The sequence below is a fragment of the Anomaloglossus baeobatrachus genome, unplaced genomic scaffold (assembly GCF_048569485.1).
Source record: "Anomaloglossus baeobatrachus isolate aAnoBae1 unplaced genomic scaffold, aAnoBae1.hap1 Scaffold_87, whole genome shotgun sequence".
NCBI lineage: Eukaryota > Metazoa > Chordata > Amphibia > Anura > Aromobatidae > Anomaloglossus > Anomaloglossus baeobatrachus.
Genome location: NW_027445261.1, coordinates 181,894 through 188,454, shown reverse-complemented (window position 1 = coordinate 188,454; position 6,561 = coordinate 181,894). Strand labels below are relative to the sequence as shown.

General features: G+C 52.8%; 1 pseudogene; it reads left to right on the top strand.

Annotated features, from left to right (window-relative positions):
* Nucleotides 1-960: 960 nt before the first annotated feature.
* LOC142288907 (U2 spliceosomal RNA) lies at nt 961-1,167 on the top strand (annotated as a pseudogene).
* The last annotated feature ends 5,394 nt before the right edge of the window (nt 1,168-6,561 follow it).

The following is a 6,561-nucleotide window of genomic DNA, read 5'->3' as shown; positions in this document are numbered from 1 at the left end:
AAGAGAGAAACAGGAAAATAGTGGAATAAAGTATACCTTCCAGGTGGGAGAGGAAATGGCAGCACAGCCAGTGGAGGTGAAGCAAGGGGAGCCTGCAACTAAAGAGTTGAGAGCGTTATCACATGGTGACTGAGCCTGATTGTAACGGGAGCATAGAGGTGCCGATCCTGTCTTACCTGCGTTGGTGTAGAAGTGGGTGTCCTGTGGTGGAGTCAGCTATGTGCAGTGGTGGCCGTGGGTTCTTTTATGTGCGACCGTAGTAATAGCTGCGCCCACTTCCTGTATGGGAGTGGAATGCAGTGAGGGTAATGGAACGCACGCCTGCGCATTTGTGTTTAACGTCGCGCATGTGCAGAACGGAGAAAAGGCTGCGCTCACTTCCTAATGAAAGGGAGTGAGACGCATCTGGGAAGGGAAGGGAAAAGATTAGGGTTTGGGGATGATGAAAGGGCTTTCTACGGGCAAGGATGGCAAAGGGTGGCAGTGACGGAAAGTCAGGCAGCCTGTCCTGTCCTGTCCTGTCCGTCCGTCTTTTTGTATCATGAATTGGAAAGACTGCAAGGGGGAGGGGAGGTGCTTGTGTCCAAAAGGAGGAGTTATTCAGATTTATTGCAGTGGGCGGCGGCTGCAAAAAGCACCATTCTTCTTGTTTTTGCTCTGCAAAACAGCCTTTTCAAGGGTTGGCTTGGGTGACAAAATGTCTTCTGTAGGCGTGGGTTTGTCTCCCTCTCCCTAAGATGTGTCCGGTATAGGCCAGGGTGCCACTCAAGGCCGTAACCAATTCGGGTTATAGCTTCTCGGCCTTTTGGCTAAGATCAAGTGTAGTTTCGGAGGACGCTACCTTGGTCGGTACTGGAAGGTGCCTGGGATTGCACGTCTGCCGGCCTTGAGGAAGTGTGTGCGCCTTCTGGTGACACATAGCCCTCTTGTGCCTGGACGGTTCCCAGGCAACAGGAAGCGATCACCTTTGTTATTTTGAAGTCCTACTGATAAACAGAAAAAAAAAAAAATTAAATCTGTTCTTATCAGTTTAATATCTGATACGTCCCCTCTCTGGGGACCATATATTAAATGGATTTTTAGAACAAGGAGATGGAAAAAATCTTGCTCTGTCCACTGCACGCATTGACCTGGTATTGCAGTACCTCCAGGACCGGTGCACCCCTTCTTAACCCAGTTTCCAAAAGCAGAACTCAATTCACCTGATTCAAATGAGCCCCATTAGTGAATTGAAAGAAAGCAAAAACTTTATATGCACCTCAATTTGGCCAATTCACTTTTCACACTTTCACCCTTTTTTTTATCTTTCACACCTTTTACTTGCTTTATTGATGCAAAAAGCTGTGCCAAATAGCAAACTCATCTCCACTCAACTTGACCAACTCTGCTATGTCCCGTGCAGTATCTTATTCTCAGTCTTATCTAGATCATTTGCAATTGAATAGAATAGATCCCTTTTGGCTGCTTATGACTGTGTAAAATATGTAGTTTTACTGGGCTGGGATGAGAGAATCCATTGAAGCATGGTGTAGGGATTGTGGTTCCTGTGTGCTAAGAAGAGAGGCTGGCACCAGCCAGAAAGCCCCATTGCAGCCAATAATCACTTAATAACTTTTTCAACTTGTCATCATATGGGAGGCCTTCCATTCCTTGTAGTAGTCTAGTTGCCCACCTTTGAACTGACTCTAACTTCTGAATGTCCTTTTTAAAATGTGGAGCCCAAAACTGGTTCCCATATTCCAGATGTAGCCTTACAAGTGATTTATAGAGGTGTAACAATACGTTGGGATCACGGGATCTAATCTCCCTTTTTATACACCCTAAAATCTTGTCCCAAGCAGCATTCCATCAGCCTCTGGAAGGTTCCTGGCGCATTGCACAGCTCGAAGGGCATGCTTTTGAACTCGCAGAGACCCATAGGGGTGGCGAAGGCGGTCTTCTCCCGGTCTGCCTCAGCAACGGACACTTGCCAATAGTGACTAGTGAGATCAAGGGTAGAAAAATAATTTGCAGTTCTCAATGCAGCTAGCGATTCCTCAATACGGGGAGTGGTGCCGTCCTTCTTTTTTAACAGGATCAACAGAGCTGCCCAAAGGCTACAACTGTCACGGATAACCCCAGCCGCCTTCATGTTGCTCAACATGTCCTTGGTACACTGGCAATGTGAAGGTGGTATTGGCTTATAGCTCTCTTTGATGGGTGGGTGTGCACCTGTGGGGATGTGGTGTTGGACCCCTTTTATTCCCCCAAAATCTAGCGGGCTTCCCACCGGTAACCCGCTCCCCAGCTTGGATGGATGCTGAGGGAGCCCCTTTTGCCCGCAGGCTCTGGCCCTGGGAACTGTAGCCTTGGCGGTGACTGTGCTTCCCTCTACGGTGTGAGCTGTTGCCTTCAATCGGGTCTTGACTGCTGGGAAACCCTGGAGGTTCCTGTCGCTAACGGATTTGACCGGTTTTACGGCGACTCCTAGCCTGGTCGGGGTCCGTAGGCCCTGCCGGATGGTGCTGGCTTCTCTTCACTCCCAGATCTGGTACCGGCGGGCCACCGCCCATCCCCGGTCCGTACGGTTCACTCCAATCAGCCTCTCCTGCAGAAGGTCACCACCGTCTGCCAACCTTGCTGAGTGCCCGGGCCACACACCCGGACACGGTCAGTCTCCTCTCCTCTTCACTTCTCTAACTCCAAAACTGATCTCTAATCTGACTCCTTTTCCCGCCTCCAGGACTGTGAACTCCTCGGTGGGTGGGATCAACCGCCTGGCCCACCCCCTGGTGTGGACATCAGCCCCTGGAGGAAGGCAACTAGGATTTGTGTTTAGCTTCGGTGTGCCTAGCCGGAGTGTAGAGTGTGTTGGTGTAGTACCTGTGACGACCTGGCTTGTCCAGGGCGCCACATTCCCCTATAGTAAAATGCAGACCGTCCGCGGGCTGCCCGTCCATCACCGGTTTTATTTTCACAACTGAAAAAGAATAAAACGGTAAAACATGTAAAAGCATCATAAACATTTTACAACGGTACAGCTTCCGCTCTTCTCCCACCCAAACAACCTGGCCCTGATGCTGCCCCTAAGAAGCGGGCAGCACCCCTTGACCCCAGTCCAGCACCAAGTTGCCCGAGCGGGTTCTGTCTCTTTCAGGGGGCCCACGTCCAAGGGGACCCCTGAACCCCCGGAGGATCGCCACCGGTTACGGTAGTGGCGGGCCTAGGCCATCCCTTTCCTCCAGGCCCATCCTCCCAAATCAGCCTCTCCGGAGGCGGTAACGGTGTCAAGCCAACAAACATTTTTATTTACATTGCACTAAGTTTGTGGTTGCCCTGCAAGTTCTCGGGCTTGTCCGTAAGCAGTTCCTTACGCAATGGTTGCACAGTCCCTACGGGGACAACAGTTGCCGGCAACGGCCGGTTTAATCACGGTTCAATCAGGTAAACTTCTTTGGTTGATCATCTTTACTTATCATTTAAAACTTTCAAACTGGTACACTCAACACATAAAGCCCCCCCCTTTTAAAGAGTAGTTTCCCTGTACCTAAGTGGGGGTCTACCTAGGTTGGGGCGAGTGGACCTTCGGGGTCCGGTGTCAGTGGTGACAGGCAGTGGGGCAGAGGGAACAGTCAGTTCCTCCTCCCTGCTATCATGTGGGGCAGGCGGATGCGTAGGGGAGCTGGGTACAGGTACATCCCTGGGCACTGGCTCGCGGTTAACCGTTTCCATCATTTCTTCATCCACGGGTTGTGGGAACAGTATCACTGGAAGGATCACCGCACCGTTCTGTGTAGGCCAGTCTGCTGGAAAATCACCCATCATGGTGTGGATTACCTCTTTTTCCTTCTCCACTGGACTGGGAACTGGAGCCTCATCCGCTACTCTCAATGCTGGTGGGCACTTCTTCAGGTGGTCTCGGGAAACCGTGGCCAAAGTCCCCCCCTGGTCACGGCTGATCTGGTAGGCCTTCCCATTCTCCCATCCTGTGGGCTGGACTACATACGGGGTTTTTTCCCATTGATCATCCAGCTTGTGGGCCCTTCTTTTCCGCTTCAGCACTACATCCCCAGGTTGGAAGGAACCGGCAGGCGCCTTCTTGTTGAAGCACTGCTCCTGTTGTCCCCGACTCCGGCACAAGTTCTTTTCAACATACTCCTGGACCTGTCGGTACTGTGTCCTCCGCCGAGTGTCCCATTCAGCTGTCGACAGGAGTGCTTCTGAAGCTTCCAAGCCCATTTCCAGATCCACTGGTAGCCGGCCGGGACGAGCTCTCATCAGGTATGCTGGAGTGCATTTCGTAGAGCTGGAAGGGATGTTGTTGTACATATCGACCAGGTCAGGTAGCTTCTCCAGCCACAGGTTCCGCTCTTCCAGTGGTAACGTCTTGAGGAGGCCCAGGACCAAGTGGTTCATCTTTTCACAAATGCCATTGGTTTGGGCGTGGTAAGGCGTGGTCCGGATTTTCTTGCAGCCGTACAACTGGCAGAATTCCTGGAATACCTCTGCTTCAAAGGCCGGACCCTGGTCGGTAAGCACCCTCTCCGGGTACCAATGCGGTCAACAGAAATAAGCCTGGAAAGCCTTAGCAGCGGTGCGGCCGGTTAAGTCCTTAACTGGGATAACCACCAGGAACCTCGAGTAGTGGTCTACGATGGTCAGAGCGTAGGTGTACCCACTTCGGCTGGGGGTGAGCTTTACATGGTCAAGGGCAACCAGCTCCAGCGGTTGGTGTGTAATGATCGGGTGTAGGGGTGCCTTCTGGCTGGCCTCGTCCTTCCTTCTCAATGCGCAAGGGCCACATTCTCGGCACCAGGCCTCCACAGATTCCCGCATTCCACTCCAATAGAACCGCTCTCTTAACAACATCTCTAGCTTCTTCCACCCGAAGTGCACTGCACCATCATGGTATGCTTGCAGGACGGTGGGCACGTTAGCCTGGGGAATCACCAGCTGGCGGATCTTCTCGTGAGTCTTTGGATTAATCAGCTCGCGATACAACTTCCCCTGGTGTAGGTATAGCCGGGTCCGTTCTTGCCACAGACGTTGGGCTTCGGCAGGGGCAGCAGGGTCTATCCCAGCAGAACCCTGTTCCACTAGAGTCTTGACCAGGCGGACAGCAGGTGCCTGGTCCTGAGCTTCCTGCCAGTCCTGTCGGGGCAGCGGATCCAGGTTCACCCGTTGTTGGTAGACGTGCACCTTCTCAGTGAATGGCCGGTGAAATGCAGGCAACTCGATCTCTTCGAGGTCATCATCCTCTGGCCCCTCTTCCGACAGGTGGGGCATCCGGGAGAGTGCATTGGCATTGACGTTGGTACGGCCGGCCCGGTACTTGATGGTGAAATCGTAGTTGGCTAACCTGGTCACCCACCGCTGCTCCAACGCGCCCAGCTTGGCCGTATCTAGATGGGTCAGCAGGTTATTGTCTGTGTACGCGGTGAACTTGGCTGCTGCCAGGTAATGGCGGAACCGCTCGGTGATAGCCCACACCAGTGCCAAGAGCTCAAGCTTGAAGGAGATGTAGTTCTCAGGGTTCCTCTCAGTCGGTCGGAGTTTTCGGCTAGCATAAGCTATTACCTTTTCCCTTCTGTCTTGGACCTGGGATAGAACAGCCCCCAAGCCCACATTGCTGGCGTCGGTGTAGAGGATGAATGGGCGGCTGTAGTCAGGGTACGCTAGGATTTCCTCTCCGGTCAGGGCTGTTCTCAGCTGGCGGAAGGATTCCTCATGCTTTTCTTCCCACACCAATGGGGCTACTAGGGATCTACCACCATTGGTCTGTCCTACGAGGAGGTCTTGCATGGGGGCAGCCTTCTTTGTGTACCCCTTAATGAAGCGACGGTAATATCCCACCAGGCCCAGAAACTGCCTCACTTCCCTCACTGTGGTCGGTCTCGGCCAGTCTTGGATGGCGGTGATCTTCTCGGGGTTGGGGGCGACACCTTCCGCACCAACCACATGTCCTAGGTACTGCACTCTGGGTTTCAGCAGATGACACTTTGAGGGCTTCAACTTCATCCCATACTTGGCAAGGGACGCGAACACCTCGGCTAGGTGCTCCAGGTGGGCTTCATACGTCTGTGAGTACACAATCACATCATCCAAGTACAGCAAAACGGTCCCATAGGCAGTCTTCTCTCGGTCTTCCGGTGCCACGGCCACCTGCCAGTACCCGCTGGTGAGGTCAAGGGTGGAGAAGTAGTTAGCGGTTCTCAGCGAGGCCAGGGACTCTTTGATGCGGGGCAGAGGGTAAGCATCCTTATGCGTTATCTGGTTAATCTTCCGGTAATCCACACACATCCGCATGGTGCCATCCTTCTTCTTAACCAGCACCAACGGAGCGGCCCAGGGACTACAGCTGTCCCTAATAACCCCTGCCTCCTTCATGTTCCTCAACATGTCTTTGGCGCATTGGTAGTGCGCAGGGGGAATAGGCCTGTATCTCTCTTTAATAGGGGAGTGTGTACCGGTAGGGATGTGGTGTTGAACCCCTTTAATCTGCCCAAAATCTAGAGGGTGCTTGCTAAAAACCCGCTCATACTCCTGTACCACCCGGTATACCCCTTCCTTGTGGTGTATGGG